This window comes from Sapajus apella, unplaced genomic scaffold (genome assembly GCF_009761245.1).
Source record: "Sapajus apella isolate SASKATOON/1434 unplaced genomic scaffold, GSC_monkey_1.0 scaffold5, whole genome shotgun sequence".
Classification (NCBI taxonomy): domain Eukaryota; kingdom Metazoa; phylum Chordata; class Mammalia; order Primates; family Cebidae; genus Sapajus; species Sapajus apella.
The window spans coordinates 29,219,336-29,239,341 of record NW_022436945.1 but is presented as its reverse complement, the minus strand read 5'-3'; the positions used below and the strand labels follow the sequence as shown (position 1 = coordinate 29,239,341).

Genomic DNA, 20,006 nt, shown 5'->3' with positions numbered 1-20,006 from the left:
AGGTTGGGAGTTTAAGACCAGCCTGACCAACATGGAGAAACCCTGTCCCTACAGAAAATACAAAATTAGCAGGGCGTGGTGGCACATGCCTGTAATCCCAGCTACTCGGGAGGCTGAGGCAGGAGAATTGCTTGAACCTGGGAGGCGGAGGTTGTGGTGAGCTGAGATCGTGCCACTGCACTCCAGCCTGGGCAACAAGAGTGAAGAGTGAAACTCTGTCTCAAAAACAAACGAACAAACCAACCAGCCTCATAACTGGTCTGCTAGCTTCCAACTTTTCTTTTTTCCTTTTTTTTTTTTTTTTTTGGAGGCAGTGTCTCATTTTGTCGCTCAGGCTGGAGTGTAGTGATGTAATCATAGCTCACTATAGCCAGCCCTGACCTCCCAGGCTCGGGTGATTATCCCACCTCAGTGTCCCAAGTAGCTGGAACTACAGGTGTGTGCCACCACACCTGGCTAATTTTTGTATTTTTTTTATAGAGATGAGGTTTCTCTATGTTGCCCAGGCTGACCTTCCAATTTTTCTTTTGCAGCTTCCTTACCTCTCTCAGCTTTTATAGAGGTGAAGAGAGTTAAGGCCTTGCTCTGGTAGGCTTTGTTTTTAGGGAATATGGTGGCTGGTTTGATCTTGTATCCAGACCACTAAAACCTCTTCCATATCAGCAGTCAGGCTCTTTCTTTGTTACCATTTGTGTGTTTCTAGAGTAGCACTTTTTTTTTTTTTTTTTGAGACAGAGTCTCACTCCGTCACCAGGCGCCAGGCTGGAGTGCAGTGGCGCGACCTTGGCTTACTGCATTCTCCGCCTCCCGGGCTTAAGCAGTTCTCCTGCCTCAGGCACGTGCTACCATGCCTGGCTAATTTTTTTGTATTTTTGGTAGAGACGGGGTTTCGCCATGTTGGCCAGGATGGTCTCGATCTCTTGACCTCGTGATCCGCCTGCCTCAGCCTCCCAAGGTGTTGGGATTACAGGCGTGAGCCACCGCGCTTAGCCTTTTTTTTTTTTTTTTTTTTTTAAAAGAGATTCTTAACTGTCACCCAGGCTGGAAGTCCAGTGGCATGATCTCAGCTCACTGCATTCTCCCGTCTTAGCCTCCAAGTAGCTGGGATTGCAGGCGCATGCCACCATGCCCAGCAAATTTTTGTATTTTTAACGGAGATGGGGTTTCACCATGTCGCCCAGGCTGGTCTCGATTTCCTGACCTCAGGTGATCCAGCTGCCTCGGCATCCCAAAGTGTTGGAATTACAGGCAGAGCCTCTGTGCCTGGCCATTTTAATAATAATTTCTGACTTGTTTTTTTGAGATAGAGTCTTGCTCTGTCACCCAGGCTAGAGTGCAGTGGTGTGCTGTTGGCTTACTGCAGCCTCCACCTCCTGGGTTCAAGTGATTTTCCTACCTCAGCCTCATGAGTAGGTGGGATTACAGCCGTATGCTGCAGTGCCTGGCTAATTCTGTGTGTTTTTAGTAGAGATCGGGTTTTGCTTTGTTGGCCAGGCTGGTCTGGAACACCTGACCTCAAGGGATCTACACACCTTTGCCTCCCAAAATGCTTGTATTATAAAAGCATGAGCCACCTCACTCGGCCATTTCTGATTTGTGATTTAAAGTGAGAGATGTGTGACTCTTTCTTTCACTTGAACACTTAGAGGACATTGTAGGCTTATTAATTGGCCAATTTTCAGTATTGTTATAGCTTAGGGAATTTGGAGGCCCAAGAAGAGTGTTAAGGAATAGCCAGTTGGTTGAACAGTCAGAACACACACAGCATTTATTGATTAAATTTACGGTTTTATGCAGGTATAGTTTGTGATGCCTCCAGACAATTAAAATAGTCTTATCAAATATCACTAATGACAGATCACCATAGCAGAAGAATAATGTAAAAGTTTGAAATTTTCTGAGAATCGCAAAATGTGACACACAGACATGAAGTGAAGATGGCGGTGTTGGAAAAATGACACCAGTAGACTTACTTGTTCAATATAGGGTTGCCACAAACCTTCAGTTTGTTTTTAAAGAAAAAAAAAAAGAAGCAAAAAACAAAAAACTGAATTGCAGTAAAACGAGGTGTGCCTGTATTTTGTCTCGCCTTCCCCCATTCACAGTTAAGGGTTATATTCTGCATATACTACAAGATAATGTTTATTATTTTTTCCATAGGCATTAATTTTGTGGTCTTATAATACTGTTTAATAATTCCCTGGGCCCTTTTTTTGAGAGGGAATCTTGCTCTGTCACCCAGGCTGGAGTGCAGTGACGTGGTTTGGTTTGGTTTGGTTGTGTTGTGTTGTGTTGTTTGTTTTGTTTTGTTTTGTTTTGTGACAGGGTCTTGTTCTGTTGCCAGGCTGGAGTGCAGTGGTGCAATGCACTGCAGCCTCAACCCCCACAAGTTCAAGTGACCCTCCCACCTCAGCCTCCCAAGTAGCTGGGACTACAGGTGTGCACCACCATGCTGAGCTAGTTGTTAAATTTTATTTTTTGTAGACATGGGGTCACCATGTTGCCCAGGCCAGTTTTGAACTCCTGGGCTCAAATGATCCATCCACCTGCCCCAGAATCCCAAAGGGCTGGGATTTTAGGTGTGAGCCACTGTGACCAGCTCATAGTTTTAGAACAGTTATCATCAAAATGAAATCCCTGTGTCCATTAGCTATTACCCTCATATTCCTCTCCACAGTCCTAAGAAATCACTAATACTTTTTGTCTACGTACATTTCCCCGATCTGGACATTTCATATAAATGGAACCATAAGCAAGTGGTCTCTCATGGCTGGCTTATTTCACTTAGCATAACATTTCGCCCATTTAAACCATCAGTACTTCTTTTTTTTTTTTGAGATAGATTCTCTTTTGCCCACACTAAAGTGTAGTGGCCTGTTCTGGGTTCACTGAAGCCTTGACCTCCCAGGTTCAAGCAATCTTCCCATCTCAGCTTCCTGAGTAGCTGGGACTACAGACATGTGCCATTTTCTATTGGCTGGCTATTTTCTATTTTTTTTTTTGTAGAGACAGGGTTTCACCATGTTGCCTAGGCTGGTCTCAAAATCCTAGGCTCAAGTGATCCTTTGGCCTTAGCCTCCCAAAGTGCTGTGATTATAGGTGTGAGCCACCACACCTGGCCTTCATTACTTTTTATGGCCAGGTAATACTCTAGTGTATAGGTGTACCAAATTTTGTTTATCCATTTTTTAGTTGATAAAAATTGGGGTTTGTCCAGGCACAGTGGCTCACAACTCTTAATTCCAGCAAGAGGCTGAGGTAGCCAGATTACCTGAGGTCAAGAATTTGAGACCAGCCTGGCCAACATGGTAAAACCCCATCTCTACTAACTACAAAAATTAGCTGGGCAAGGTGGCATGTGCCTATAATCTCAGCTACTCAGGAGACTGAGGCAGGAGAATCGCTTGAAGCTGGGAGGCAGAGGTTGCAGGGAGGTGAGATGGCACCACTGCACTCCAGCCTGGGCAATGGAGCGAGACTCCATCTTAGAAAAAAAAAATTGGGTTGATTTTTTTACCTTTTGGCTATTGTGAATAATGCTGCTATAAACATTCCTTTGCAAATTTCTTTTTTCTTTCTTTCTTTTTTTTAAGATAGGGTGTCTTGCTCTGTTGCCCAGGCTGGAGTACAGTGGTACTATCAGCTCAGTGCAGCCTCCACCACCTAGGCTTAGGGAATTCTCCTGCCTCAGTCTTTCCAGTACCAGTAGCTGAGACTACTGGTACATGCCACCATAACCAGCTAATTTTTTAATCTAAATTTAGTAGAGACGAAGTTCTCGAAACGTTGCCCAGGCTAGTCTTGCATTCCTGGCCTCAAGATATCCTCCCTCTTTGTCTTTCCACAGCGCTAGGATCATAGGAATGAGCCACCATTCCCGGCTTACATGCAAATTATTGTGCAGACATTGTCACGATTTTGGATATGGTTTGCTCACCAAAACTCATGCTAAAGTTTGGTGTTCATTGCAGCAGTGTTGGGAATTGGGGCCTACTGGAAGATGTTCTGTCATGGGGCCAGTCCTTCATGAATAGATAATGCTGTCTTGTGAGAGTGAGTTCTTAGATTCGTTACCCAAAAAGTGGGTTCTTATAAAGCAGTCCTGTCCACCTCACAGCCCATGGGCCCCATGTGGCCGAGGATGGCTTTAAATGTGGCCCAACACACATTCATAAACTTTTTAAAAACGTTATGAGACTACTATGTGATTTTTTTTTTAAGCTTATCAGCTATCATTAGTGTTAGCGTATTTTATGTGTGGCCCAAGACAGTTCTTCCATTGTTGCCCAGGGAAGCCAAAGCATTGGACACTTCTGTTATAAAGCAAGTTTACTCCTCATTCGTGTGTCCCCCCTCTCTCTTTTTCCACCTCATTCATGTTTCGTCTCTCTCTCTTTCCATTCAGATAGTCTCTCTCTATCACCCAGACTGGAGTGGAGTGGCATGATCTCAGCTCATTGCACCCTCCACCCAGGTTCAAGTGATCTCCTGCTCACTAGCTCACTAGCCTCACTAGTACCTGGGAATACAGGCATGCACCACCACGCCCGGCTAATTTTTTGTATTTTTAGTAGAGGCTTGGTTTCACAATGTTGGTCAGGCTGGTCTCGAGCAAGCTCTTGACCTCAAGTGATCTGCCAGCATCAGCCTCCCAAAGTGCTGGGATTACAGCTGTGAACCACCATGCCTGGCCATGTTTTCTTAATTTCTTTGTCAGATTATTCATTCTAAGTATATAGAAATATGATTTTTTAAAAAAATATATTTTAATTATTATTATTTTTTTTTTGAGATGTAGTCTCACTCTATCACCCAGGTTGGAGTGCATTGGCACCATCTCGGCTCACTTGCAACCTCTGCCGCCCAGGTTCAAGCAATTCTTCTGCCTCAGCTTCCCGAGTAGCCGGGATTACAGGCACTTGCCACCGTGCCCGGCTAATTTTTGTATTTTTAGTAGAGATGGGGTTTCACCACCTTGGCCAGGCTGATCTTGAACTTTGTGATCCACCTGCCTCAGCCTCCCAAAGTATTGAGATTACAGGCATGAGCTACCATGCCTGGCTTTTTTTTTTTTTTTTTTAAACAATAGATACAGGGTCTTCCTATGTTTCCCAGGATGGTCTCGAACTTCTGGGCTTTAAGTAGTTTCCCTCGCCTCATGCCCTCACAGTGCTGGCATTACAGATGTGAGCCACCATATCCAGCCTATAGTAGTCCTTTATAATTGGTTTTATTTATTTATTTATTTATTTATTTGAGACCGAGTTTCACTCTCGTTACCCAGGCTGGAGTGCAATGGCGCGATCTCGGCTCACCGCAACCTCCGCCTCCTGGGTTCAGGCAATTCTCCTGCCTCAGCCTCCTGAGTAGCCGGGACTACAGGCACGCACCACCATGCCCAGCTAATTTTTTGTATTTTTAGTAGAGACGGGGTTTCACCATGTTGACCAGGATGGTCTCGATCTCTTGACCTCGTGATCCACCTGCCTCGGCCTCCCAAAGTGCTGGGATTACAAGCGTGAGCCACCGCGCCCGGCCTATTTATTTATTTATATTTTTTTCAAGACACATTCTTGCTACGAAGTCCAGGCTGGAGTGCAATGGTGTGATCTTAGCACATGACAACCTCCACCTCCTGGGTTGAAGTGATTTTCCTGCCTCAGCCTCCCAAGTAGCTGGGACTACAGGTGTCTGCCACCACACCTGGCCAATTTTTGTATTTTTTGTAGAGATGGGTTTTCACCATATTGGCCAGGCTGGTCTCGAACTCCTGACCTCAACTAATCTGCTTGTCTTGGCCTCCCAAAGTGCTGGGATTACAGGCATGAGCCACCCTGCCCAGCTAATCGGTTTTATTTCTGTAATGTAATTAGTAACATGTCTATTTTCATTCTGAATCTAGTAATTTAGTCTTTTTTTTCTTGGTCAGTTTTGTTGATGTTTTCAAAGAACCAGCTTTTTGTTTCCCTTTCTCTAGCTGCCATCAAGTTCTCCTGGGTGGTAGTATTTTTAGCAACTGATATAGGAAGACGCTGCTCACTTCTGCTTCCCTGCCACTGTCTACTTTTTTCCACCACCCCCTTTTCATCATGCCTTTAGGGGAATTTTCCTATACTTACTGTTGATTTTCCGTTAACTCTCACAGCTCCTGCCATAATTAATTCCATCTGTCTTTTTCCCACATATGTACACTTGCCTGCTTGAATCTCACTTTTCCTTTTCTTTTTTTTTCTTTCTTTCTTACGTGCCGGAGTCTTGCTGTGTCCCCCAGGCTGCAGTGCAGTGATGCAATCTCGGCTCACTGTATCCTCTGCCTCCAGGGTTCAAGCAATTCTCCTGCCTCAAACTCCTGAATATATGGGATTATAGGCGCCTGCCACCACGCCTCGCTGATTTTATATTTTTAGTGGAGATGGTGTTTTGCCTTGTTAGCCAGGCTGGTCTCAAACTTCTGACCTCAGGTGATTCACTGTCCACGGCCTCCCGAAGTGCTGGGATTACAGGCGTGAGCCACTGCACCTGGCCTCCTATTTTTCTTTCAACTCTTAATTCATTTAACCTTAGAAAAACTGTTTTATTTCATTTTTGAGCAAAAAGACCTTAAATAAAGTTTGATCATTTTAAGCTTAAGGCAAATGATTTATCATTATTAAAGAAAAGGAAAGCTAGAGTACTTGGAAGTTTAATGAATTAAGAGATCTATTAAATTGCTAGATGCTCCCATCTAAATTTTCTACTGTAGTCTTCATCTAACTAAATTGTGAGAAAGTAGGCTTTTTGAATTTGCCTGGGAACATAATCAGTAGCTATAACTAATACAGTACAGTTTTTATAGTGTAATGTATGTATTTCAGTAGTCATTTGGGTAAGCATTCCTCTTACTATACTACATAAAACATTTAAATTTTTATGCTCTTGGACAACTTACTTAGCCTCTGTTTCCCCATCTGTTAAACGGGGGTATTAATAATAGTGCTTCCCACAGGTATCATTGTATTACGTATGTTAATGATATATTTAAATTATTTGAAATGTGCCTGACACATAGCAGGAACTCAATACATGTTATCTATTAGTACTATTACAGGTAATTCCTATTAAAAAATAGGCTTTAAGAATTGAGCGTGTGTGTGTGTGTTTTGAGACAAGAGTCTTGTTCCGTCGCTCAGGCTGGAGTACAGTGACTCGATCTCAGCTCACTGCAACCTCTGCCTCCTGGGTTCAAGTGATTCTCCTGCCTCAGCCTCCCAAGTAGCTGGGACTACAGGTGCGTGCCACTGTGCCCGGCTAACTTTTTGTATTTTTAGTAGAGATGGAGTTTCACAGTGTTAGCCAGGATGGTCTCGATCTCCTGACCTCATTACCTGCCCACCTTGGTCTCCCAAAGTGCTGGGATTACAGGTGTGAGCCAACGTGCCCAGTAAGAATTGAGAATTTGTAAAGAAAATAAAATAATACATGGAAACAGTTTGTGTTGTAAAGAAAATGTAAAAAATAAAAAAATTGAGAATTTATTATATGAGGGTCAAACTGTAGAATGATTGGCTTGTGTTGTATCGTCTTCATTCATTTTGTTCTTCTGCCTCACAAATACCTGAAGATTAGAGAGCATCTGAGATTATGTTAAAGCCGAAGTCTCAAAGCCTTTGAACCCGTCATGCAAGTATCAGACTCTCAGACTGCAAGGCTACTCATAATGTTTTAGGACCTTATGAATTCCCCTTGAGGCTAAAAATAACTTCTATGATGACTGTTTTGTTACAGTCAATATCCAGGTAATTTTTAGAATCCTATTTGTGGGTTATCATGAAAGTAGAAATAAACCATTTTTACCTAAATTATCTTCCATAATGATTAATAGCATATTTTGTAGTATGTGCTTGTTAAATGACTTAGGTCTGATAGAATGGATTTCTCTTTTTTTTCTTTTTTCTTTATTTTTTGAGAAGGAGTCTCACTCTGTCTATCTTGAAGGTGGAACTAAATGGAGTAAACCATTTTTACCTAAATTAAAAACTGTCCATAAAAAGAAAGAAAGAAAAAGAAAGAAGGTAAAAACCTTCCATAATGATTAACAGTGTATTTTGTAGTATGTGCTTGTTAAATGGTTTAGGTCTGATAGAATGAATCTCTTTTATTTTTTTTTGAGATAGAGTCTCATTCTGTCCCCAAGGCTGGAGTGCGTGCGTGCGTGTGTGTGTGTGTGTGTGTGTGTGTGTGTGTGTGTGTGTGTGGTTGCATAACTTTTGCCAAATGCAAATTTTGAAGGCATTTCTGTTTTCAGACTTGGTCAATTACTGAAATCTAGAACATGTAAAAAATATACTAATACATTTTATTCCTTCAGAAAATATCATGTACATACATCTTAGTATATAAGGCAGATGTGGAATATGTAAAAGACAGCCCGCATCCTTTAGGAGATCCTTTTGGAGTTCACTGCAGCCTTGAATTCCTGGCCTCAAACGATCCTCCCACTTATGCCTCCCAAAGTGCTGGGATTAGTGTCTTCTTGAGAAGACCTGATTTTTATACTAATGAACATAGCATTAGATGCTGTAAAATAATTGCTTCATAATTGGTACAGTGTTTCCAGTGCAAAAGAGTCAGTGATCCCTTCAGAAGAGGAAGTTGGCTGGGCATAGTGACTCACACCTGTAGTCCTAGCACATCGGGAGGCCTTGGCAGGCGGATATCTTGAGCCCAGGAGTCCAAGGCTAGTCTGAGCAACATGGCAAAACCTGTCTCTACAAAAAATACAAAAATTAGCTGAGTGTGGTGGTGCTCGACTTTAGTCCCAGCTACGTGGGAGGCTGAGGTAGGAGGATCACCTGAGCCTAGGAGCTTAAGGCTGTGGGTGACCTTTGATTAATGTCACTACACTCTAGTCTACATGGCTGAGACCCCATCTCATGAAAAAATGGAATTTGGGCAAAAACATTAAGGGTAAGAATTTAGTAAGAGTATATGTTTGGGTGGGGTGGGCATGTAATGAGCAGAAGCAATTCTAGGACGTTCACATATTTTAAAAAGTGTCAAACTCTATGAGCTTTTTTTTTTCTGTGCAAAGATGTAAAGGCTCAAGATATTTTTGCAAGATAATGAATTAACCCAATTTGACTAGAGTGGAGAGTTGAGATTACATAATGTTTTATGATTACATGTAAATGTATACATATGTATAAGTATACGTGTGGAAAAGGAAAACAATTATAAAATTGATTATGATGTTTAAAATGTCATAAGGAATTAGGCAATAGGAAATCACTGAGTTGGGATGACATTAAAATAGATTAATTTAGGAGCACTGTTGGTTTTAAAATCTAAAGAGACCCAAGTTGGGTATAATGCAATAAGGGCCTAAACTCGTCATTTTGGTAATGGAATCTAAATGTTACCAACTTTATTCAGTATTAAGCTAGCTCACTTTTGTTGTTGTTGCTGAGCTGAGGTCTTGCTCTGTGGCTCAGGCTGGAGCAGTAGTGATGCAATCATAGTTCACTGCAGCCTTGAACTTGAACTCTTGGCCTCAAGAGCTCCTCCCTCTTCAGCCTCCCAAAGTGCTGGAATTACAGGCATGAGCCAGAGCTCCTGCCGGTGAGATTTTCTTAAAAGCAATTTACAACTAGGTATAATGAAAAGGTGTAATAATGATGTGATAAACTTGATCAGTAAGCCACTTAAATTTTGAACTTTAGGCCCAAAGTTGCTCTAATGTGCTGAACTCCAAAATTAGTTTATGTGTTTTAGATAGACTTTTAATTCTAGTGACTTTATGCATTAACTGTGCTCCTACACCACCTGGCTTAGTTTCACCTTAAATGTGTATTCAATAAATAAAAGGACTGTGCTACAAATAATGATACAAAATAGGAAAGGAAGCTGCAAAGAAGCACATATTGGCAAATAGGTTGTTCATTCTCAGTGTATATGCTTAATGAGTAAACTGCCATTTTTTTTTCTTTTTTTTCTCGTGACCTTGTAAACTGCCATTTTAATGCAAAAATTAGACTGTTTAATTCAGAACTCAACATTGTCTTCACACCTGACAGGTGGATTTTTGTTGTTGAAAGATTGATATACATGTAAAATTTTCTGGGATAATAATTTCATTAATAATTCAAGAAATACTGAGTACTTTGTATGAGACATGTTTTCTGTGGATTCTAGGACTACACAAATAAATATATTTTAAATCTGTTGCTTTCATAGAACTTAAAAGTCCAGCACAGTAAAGACAGAATAAGGAAATAAAATATAAGAAAAATGGAGAAAAGTAAAACTAAGAAGAGAAATAGAGTGCTTTTACAACATTAGAGTTAAAATGGTGTCCTTGCAAGTATTAGATTGGCAATCCTAAGATTCGGGTTTTGTTTCGGTTCCAGACCTACCATTAACTCATTGTGTTTCTTCAGTTAATATCTCTAGGCTGAGCATAGTGGCTCACACTTGTAATTCCAGAACTTTGGAAGGCCAAGACAGGCAGATTGCTTGAGCCCAGGAGTTTGAGACAGCTTGGGCAACATGATGAAACCCTCTCTACAAAAACACAAACAAACAAAAAATCCCTAAAATTAGCCAACCATAGTGGCACTTCCCTGTAGCCTCAGCTGCCCAGGAGGCTGAGGTGGGGGGATCGCTTGAGCCCTGGAGGTGGAGGCTACAGTGAGCCCTCTTCGCACCTCTACAATGCAGCCTGGGTGACAAAGCAAGACACTGTCTAAAAAAAAATAAAAATCTGTAGGTCTGTTTCTTCATCTCTTTCTCTTCTGTTCCTCCTCTTTCCCTTCTTTATTTTTATGTGAAGGAATTCACATTTCTGAAGCCCCTACATTATCTAAAAGGTGATTAGATTAACTGCTTTAAAGAGAACCTGAGATTCTTATATATAATATTTTATTTCTTAAACTTTTCTACTTTTTTTTTTAAATCATGAAACAATTTACTTGAAAAGTAAAGGAAGTAGAATAGTAAACTCTTGAAGCAAATCTTAGATTTCATTATTATTTCAGACAATTTCTAAAAGTTAGGATTAAGAAAAATTACATCATGATTATCACACCAAAAGAAACTATCATTAACTGTTATTATATTAATAATCATTAACTATTTTACTAAATACATATACATATTTGTGTATCTAAAATGTAACATAAAAGGTGCATAAAACAAGTGCAGTTTAATAAGTAACCACAAAGTGAATATATGAATAAAGAAACAATATCATCAGCATCCTCAGAAATTGTATGTTGCCCTCAATCATAAGCTTCGTCCATCATACATAATTCCTCTGTTACCATGTTAATGCAGTCTCCTTGGTTTTTTTATATTTTTACTACGTATCTCTAAAAATAATAGGTTCGTTTTTTTACCAGACAGAGTCCTGCTCTGTCGCCCAGGCTGGAGTACAGTGGTGCAGTCTTGACTCACTGCAGCCTCCACCTCCCAGGTTCAAGAGATTCTTCCATTTCAGCCTCCCAAGTAGCTGAGATTATAGGCATCCACCACCATGCCTGGCTAATTTTGTATTTTTAGTAGAGACAGGGTTTTGCCATGTCAGCCAGGCTCATCTCAAACTCCTGACTTCAAGTAATCCTCCTGCCTCAGCCTCCCCAAGTGCTGGGATTACAGGCATGAGACACCATTCCCAGCCAGTTTCATTATTTCTGGTTTTATTTATTTTTTACTTCATTTAGACAGAGTCTCTGTTGCCCAGGCCAGAGTGTGCTGGTACAGCCACATCTCAATTTAAATATATCCAAATTACTGTACAGTAGTTCAGTTATACTTTAATAACACTTCTTTTTTTTTTTTTTGAGATGGAGTCTTACCCTGTCGTCCAGGCTGGAGTGCAATGGTGCAATCTCAGCTCATTGTAACCTCTGCTCCCTCTGGGTTCAAGCAATTCTCCTGCTTCAGCCTCCCAAGTGGCTGGGATTTCTACAAGCATGTGCCACCGCATCCGACTAATTTTTGTATTTTTAGTAGAAAAGAGGTTTCAGCATGTTGGCCAGGCTAGTCTCGAACTCCTGAGCTCAAGTCATCCACCTTTCTTGGCCTCCCATAGTGCTGGGATTATAGGCATGAGCCACCATGGCCGGCCCCAATAAAGCTATTAAAATTTTTTTTTTAATTTTATTTTTTGAGAAAGTATCTCACTCTATTGCCCAGGCTGGACTGCAGTGGTGTGAAGCTCAAAATAACACTGAAGACACAGTAACACAAGGAACCGTATACAGAGCTCACTACAGCCTCGACTTCCCAGGTTCAAGTGATTTTCCCGCCTCATTCTCCTGGGTAGCTGGGACTACAGGCACGTGCCACCATGCTCAGCTAATTTTTATTTATTATTATTGGTAGAGATGGTGTCTTATTATGTTGCCCAGATTTGTCTCCAATACTTGGGCTCAAACGATTTTCCCGTCTTGACCTCCCAAAGTGTTGTGATTACAGGCATGAGCCACTGTACAATGTACAAATAGCTCAACCATAGCCTTGATCTCCTGGGCTCAAGCCATCCTCTTGCTGTCTCAGCTTCCCATGTAGCTGGGACTACAGGCATTGGCCAGCATGACTGGCTTTTTTCTAGTTTTACTTTTTCAATACTATGTGGCTAGACTCACACTATATGGTTCCTTGTGTTACTGTGTCTTCAGTGTTATTTTGAGCTTCATATCCATGTTATTGCTTATCTTTATTGCTATATAGTATCTTATTTTACAGTTTTTTCAGTCTTCTGTTGAAATTTTTCACTAGTAGTTTTTTGGCTTTTACAAACAACAGTGCTATTGTTAACAGAAGAACTTCAGACATATTAAATTTAACATAATTTAATCAAGCAAAGAATAATTCACAAATTGGGCAGCCCCCTCCAAACTCTAGTGGTACAGAACAATTCCAGAGCTGCCAAGTGATCGGATGACATTTATGGACAGGAAAAGGAAAGTGATATACAGAAAATGAAAGTGAGGTACAGAAATAGCTCAGTGTTTGCCTTATTTGATCACAGTGTGAACAGTTGGCCACAATTCTATGTGATTGGTAGGAGAGTAGGTTACAGTCTCTTTACAGTCTGGTTAGGTACTGCTCACTATGTATGAAGAATCCTTTAGGCTGAATTTATGCAAGGAGGTAGCTTTAGGCAACGCTTAACATTGTGTATTCTTACTCTAGTTGCTTTAGGCCATCAACATAGGTGAAATTGTTGAATCATTGGGCATGCATACCTTCTGCTTCACTGAAAGCACCAAAGCCATTGTACCAATTTACATTTCAATTAAAAAGTGAGGGGCCGGCGTGGGGGCACTGGGGAGGCCCAGTTCCCTCCTCAACCCGACCTACCCGAAGCCCCCTCCGGAGCCAGACCCCTCTGAGAGCACATCCCCATGGGGCGTGGTACGCCCCACTCTGCCACAGCCCGCTTTCCTCGGCAACCACGACTTCTCGCCTCCCCTTCTGCCGCTGAGGGTCTGCAGCAAACATAGTAGGCTTCCCAGAAGTGTTAAAAGGCCAAGGTGGAAGAAACACAACTTTAATGAAGAGACCTGCAGAAACATCCAAACAGCAAAAGGAGGCCGGGATGAAAATGGCCAGCTCTCCCTTATCCACAAGGCTGAAGGAGGGGGGCCGGCTTGCTGTGGTGTGGTCACCCAGGGCCTAGGCTGGGCCGGGCCTGTGGAAGGTACTCGGGAACTGCCAGTTTTGAGTTTCTCCCCAGTGAAACTGACAGGCATTCCGGCAAACGTCTGCCTCAGGTCTCTGGTATAAAAGATAATGCTGCGTATCTCAGTTACCTCACAGGCCTGGGAGAGGGTAATGCCAAGAGCTAGCTGTAAAAGAGCTTGGAAAAGTAAAAAAAGGTGATGTATAAATATAATAATTGATTGTCATTGTGTGCTCAAAAATAAGCCATGGGAAACAAAATTAGGAAAGTAAGTCTGCAGCCCTAAGATATATGCATATAAAATTTTAAAAGACTGCAAAAAAAAAAGTAGAGTTCTTATTTGCTATTTTGGGCTTATAAAAAGTTCATTTGGCTGGATGCAGTGGCTCACGCCTGTAATCACACCACTTTGGGAAGATGAGGTGGGAAAGTCACCTGAGGCCAAGAGTTGGAGACCAGCCTGGACAACATAACAAGACCCCATCTCTACCAATAATATTAAATAAAAATTAGCTGTGCATGGTGACATATGCCTGTAGTCCCAGCTACTTGGGAGGCTGAGGTTTTGAGGATCACTTGAGCCTGGGAGGTTGAGGCTATTTAAGTCTTGATCACATCACTGTAAGTCCAACCTGGGTGACAGAGTGAGACCCTGTCTCAAAAAATAAAATTGGAAAAAAAAATTTTAATAGTTGTATTGAGGAGTAATTGAAATACTGTACAATAATTTGGGCATATTTATATGACATGATACAATAATCCATATGGTCTTTGCTTTGATTCCTGGCACAGAGCTTCAAAAACCCTTGGAATCTCCCAATTGAGAGTGTCTTTGTTATGCTTATGAGGTAGCTCCCAGCACTGGTGCTAAATAGCTTCAGGATGGTACTGGTCACCAGAAAGGCCAAGCGCTTAAATTAGAGGATTGGAACTTTCTCCCAGGAGGAGAGTGAGGCTAGAGATTGAGTTCAGTCTTGATTTTATCAGTCATGCCTGTGTAATAAAGCCCAGCGAAACCTGTGAGCACTAAAGCTCAGGGGAGGTTACTGGTTGCTGAACACAGTGATATTCCAGGAGGATGATATGTCCAGATTTCACGAGAAGAGGGCATGAAGCTCTGTGTCCCCATCCCGTCCACATACCCCTCTTTTCCCCCAAGTCTTTGACTTATGTGTCTCTTAAATTTCACTGTTTTTGAATTACATACTTCTCTTCTACCTTGCTATTTTCCGGTTTGTTTTTTTTTTTCTTTTCTTTTTCCTTCTAGCTCACAGCACCTGCTATTCTCCAGTGGTCTACCATCCAAGTACTAAAGCAGGCTCAATCCTGTTTAGGCTTGAGAATTTCTTTTATAATATAATCCTGTTTAGGCTTAAGTATTTCCTTTATAATAAAACTGTAACAGCAAATATAGTGCTTTCAGGTTGGGTGCAGTGGCTCACACCTGTAATCCTAGCACTTTGGGAGGCCAAGGCAGGTGGATCACCTGAGGTCAGGAGTTTGAGACCAGCCTGGCCAACATGACGTAACCCCGTCTCTACTAAAAATACAAAAAATTAGCTAGTTGTGGTGGTATGTGTCTGTAATCCAGCTACTAGGGTAGGCTGAGGCACGAGAATCACTTGAACCCAGGAGGCGGAGGTTGAAGTGAGCTAAGATGGCGCCACTGCACTACAGCTTGGGCGACAGAGTGAAACTGTGTTTCAGATAAGTAAATAAAAATACAGTGCTTTTATTGAGTTCTGTGAGTTCTTATAGCAAATGTTTAAACCTAAGGGGGCTAGAGGAAACCCGAGATTTATCGCGCTGGTCTGTTAGAAATGTAAGTGGTCCCTAACACTTGGGGCTGGCATCTGAAGTGGAGGCAGTCTTGCGCAAAGAACTTTGCCTTTTGACTTGTGGAGTTCTATGCTAAGGTGGTTAGTGTCAGAACTGAATTGAAGTGTAGTACACCTATTTGGTGCCAAATAATTGCTGTCAGGAAATAACAGCCTGACAAGTTTGTGCATACATCCATAACATTGAAACCATCCTCAAGATTGTGAACATATCTATCACTCTCATGATAAGCGCGATCTGAATGAAGAGACTACCTAAACAGGCTTTGTGTGAGCAACAAGTCTGTTTATTCACTCGGGTGTGAGTGGGCTCAGTCTGAAAAGAGTCAGCAGAGGGTGGTGGGTTAGGAGCTGGTTTTATAGGTTGAGGGTAGGCAATTGAAATTTATATTTTAGGCCTTTTTTTGTTTTTTTGAGATGGAGTCTTGCTCTTTTTGCCAGGCTGGAGTGCAGTGGTGCGTTTTCGGCTTACTGCCACCTCTCTCAGATTGAAGCAATTCCCCTGCCTCAGCCTCTTGAGTAGCTGGGACTATAGGCGTGGGCTAACATGCCCAGCTAATTTTTTTGTATTTTTAGTAGAGACAGGGTTTCACCATGGCCAGGATGGTCTCAATATCCTGACCTCATGATCTGCCCACCTCAGCCTCCCAAAGTGCTGGGATTACAGCCATGAGCCACTGCACCTGGCTGGCGTGTTTTTTTTTTTTTTTTTTTTTTTTTGCAAGTGGTGGGGGGTGTCACAGGGTCCAGTGCCACAAGGTTGACCTGTCAGTTGAGGCAGGAACAAGGGTAGAATGTTGCACTGTTGTTAATCAGGCCACAGGGTCCAGTGACTCATCAGCAGAGGCAGGCACAATGGTGGAATGTCACAAGGTTGGCTAATCAGGCACTGCAGTAGCTAACTATTCTCCTTTTGTGGTTTTCTTGTTACCTCAGACTTTCTGACTCTGGGAGGCCATCTGGAGGTATACGTGTGGGTCAGAGGGGTCACCATGGCTTGACTATGTAGTCCATGGTGCAGTTAGTTCAAAGAACTTTGCACCTCATAAGTTTCCTCCTTTTGCTTTTTAGTCCCCCCTGCTTCCCATTTGTGTCTTGCTTCTGTCAGGTTCCTTTTATTGCTAATTAGAATTCTTTTGTATGGTTATACCACAATGGCTTATCCATATACCTTTTGAAGGACAGTTGGTTATTTCTAGTTTTGTGATATTCTGAATTAAGCTGTTAAGAACACTTATTTGTATTTGTGTGAAATGTTTTCAGTAAATTCTTAAGAATGAAAGTTTTGACTTAAATGTTAAATGCCTCTTTGATTTTATGAAGAACTGCCATACAGTTATCCGAAGTGGTTGTACTATTTTATATACCACCACCAGTGTATGTTTCTCTTAAGTCTGTTTAGATCTTCATTTTTATATGTTTTTTTTTCATTTTTATATGCTTTTATATTGAATTGGTTGACTCACATGCTGTCTGATTTCAAAACTTTTTATAAAGCTACAATAATCAAAGCTATGTGGTATTGGTAAAAGGAAATAGATAATAGGAACACAACAGAGTCCAGAAATAAGCCTACATATTATAGCCAGTTTTTTTCACCAAAGACGCCAAACCAATTCTGTAGAAAAAGAGAAAGAATAGTCATTTTCTAGAAATGGGGCTTGAACACCTTGACCCAAAAGCTTTCAGTACACACGGAAATTAACTCAGAATGAATATAGACATGAGTATAGTTTAAGTAAAAACCTAAAACTATAAAACTTTTACAAGAACACATTAGAAGGCCAGGCGTTGTGGCTCACACCTGTAATCCCAGCACTTTGGGAGGCCAAGGCAGGTGGATCACTTGAGATTAGGAGTTCGAGACCAGCCTGGCCAACATGGCAAAACCCCATCTCTACTAGAAACATAAAAATTAGCTGGGTGCGGTGGTGCATGCTTGTAATCCCAGCTACTCAGTAGTCTGAGGCAGGAGAATCACTTGAACCTGGGAGGTGGAGGTTGCAGTGGGCCAAGATTGTGCCATTACACTTCAGCCTGGGCAACAGAGTGAGACTCTTATCTCAAAAACAAAAAAAACCACACATGGAAGAAAATCTTCGCAATTTTTGGTTAGGTGAAGATTTCTTAGAACATACAAAACACAAAGCATAAAAGAAAATAATTGATGTTAGATTACATTAACTAAATCCTTCATCAGTTAAATTTTTTTGTTTGTTTTTCCCAACTTGGGTTGTCACAAACATCAATTAAATTTTTTTATATTTATTTATTTATATTAAAAAATATTTTAAAAATGGGGTTTCACCGTGTTAGTCAGACTGGTGTCTAACTCCCTACCTCAGGTGATCCACCCCAATTAAATTTTTTTATGCGTTAATGACAAGCCTCAGACTGGGAGAAAATATTTGCAAAATATGCATCTGATAAAGGATTGGTAACCAGAACATATCAAAGCTGAAAACTTAGAAGGAAAAAAGAAAAGGCAAGAGATTTGAAGAGGCACATCACCAAGAAAATGTAGAATAAATGGCAAATACGTGAAAATATGCTTAATTTTGAGTTAATTTATCTAAAAAAATAAATGAAATATTTGTAGAGTGCTGGAATATGGTAAGTATTAAGGAAATGTTAATCATTATTAACACTATTGGTATTGGTTTCTTTTTTATTTATTTATTTTGGCTTTTTTATCAATATTATAAAAACCTAGCTGTGGGCAAAATACTTACTTTGATTTTTTTTCCCTACTCATTTCTTAAAACAAAAAAAGACTGACTTCAATAGATAAATAGCCAGAGAGTATTAAAACATAATTTACAGGGGAAAAAACCTCAAACATACCAAGAAATTGTTTAATTCTCATAAGTGTATAAGTTAGATGAGGTAAGAAGAGATTGGTCTGCAAAGAAGCAGTAGCATTTAAAAAGGCCCAGATGGCACAGGGGATTCTGACATGTTTAAGGATCTGAGAGAAAATCAGAGTCATGTTTCAAACACCAGTCCAGCTTTAGTTATGTTCTTTTAAGCAGACAGGGAACTTGATATTTAAAAAGTGATTTGGAATTGCTGGAAGAGCACCCTCAATTCAGGCTTAGAAGACTGGACTCCCAGAACACTTCATATAGCTGGCCCACAAGGAGAGCGGCATCCTGTGCTCTAATCAGAAAGGTGGGGAAATCAGGAAGCCACACTGTAGTAGCTCTTCAGTAGGGACACACTTTTAGCCATGATCCAGTGATTAAGAAATCACCATTGGTATAATTTGCTACGGAGCCTCACACAGTTTAATAGATTAGTACCAGCACAAAATGGATGGTTCTTCTCTCTATCTTCACAATACTAGCAGCCAGTCAGTAGAAAGCTACTGTGTATGTACATGTCCACACATACATACACACAACACCTCACTCCATACTTGCCAGCTAATAGCAGAAACTACAGTACCACCTCTTCTGACCTTTCACCTTCCAAATCTTGAATAAGTGCCTCTGACTGGTTATTCCAGAATTATGACTTCAACTCCATTGCAAGGGAATCTAGGAAATGTAGTTTTTAGCTTTCCTACCTCAGTACAGCACATTAAAAATGTGCACAGAACGACATATTTTAAAGAGGGAAGAATGGGTCGGGTGCGGTGGCTGACACCTGTGATCCCAGCACTTTCAGAGGTTGAGGCAGGTGGATCACAAGGTCAAGAGATTGAGACCATCCTGGCCAACATGGTGAAACCCTGTCTCTACTAAAAATACAAAAATTCGCCAGACGTGGTGGCGGGCGCCTGTAGTCCCAGCTACTCAGGACGCTGAGGCAGGAGAATCGCTTGAACCTGGGAGACAGAGATTGCAGTGAGCCAAGATTGTGCCACTGCACTTCAGGCTGGACAACAGAGTAAGATTCCATCTCAAAAAAAAAAAAAAAAAAAAAAAAAGCCGCATGGCCAAATCCAGAGTCATCCGTGGGAGAAGACTATACAAAGTGCACATATGAGAAGGCATTGCATCATAGTCAGCCTCCAAGATAGCCCTGAATGAACCGTATTTCCTTGTATAGTATTTACTCACACTGAACCGGGCTGACCTGAGTAATGAATAGGCTATGGTAGAAGTGATAGTGTATTCTTTTCAAGATTAGGTCATACAAGACTGTCACTTCAGACTTGCTCTCTTGGATCTTGCACTGGGGGAAAACTAACTGCCTTTTCACTGGAGACGTCTGGAAAGGCCCATGTAATGAGGAACTGAGGACTTCAATAAACAGCCAGTGTCAACTTAGAACCATAAGAATGAGTTACCTTCAAAGCACATCCTGCACACCCAGTCAAGCCTTCAGATTACTGCAGCCTTGACCAAGTACAGCCTCTTGAGAAATTCCAGGCCCACATGACTTAGCTAAGTTCTTGAACCACAGATGATAAATACATGTTATTGTTTTAAGGCACTGAGTTTTGGGGTATTTTGCTACATAGCAGTAGTTTAAAAATACATTCTGGCCTGGGCAACATA

General features: G+C 41.3%; 1 protein-coding gene and 1 long non-coding RNA gene across 5 annotated transcripts in view; both read left to right on the top strand.

Annotated features, from left to right (window-relative positions):
- PDS5A (PDS5 cohesin associated factor A) overlaps nt 1-20,006 on the top strand; it is a 157,705-nt gene that overhangs the window by 22,273 nt on the left and 115,426 nt on the right. The window lies entirely within an intron of this gene.
- LOC116548642 lies at nt 3,748-16,741 on the top strand. The gene is made up of 3 exons (XR_004267490.1): nt 3,748-4,204; nt 7,469-7,471; nt 16,731-16,741. It is a non-coding gene; the product is annotated as an uncharacterized LOC116548642 (long non-coding RNA).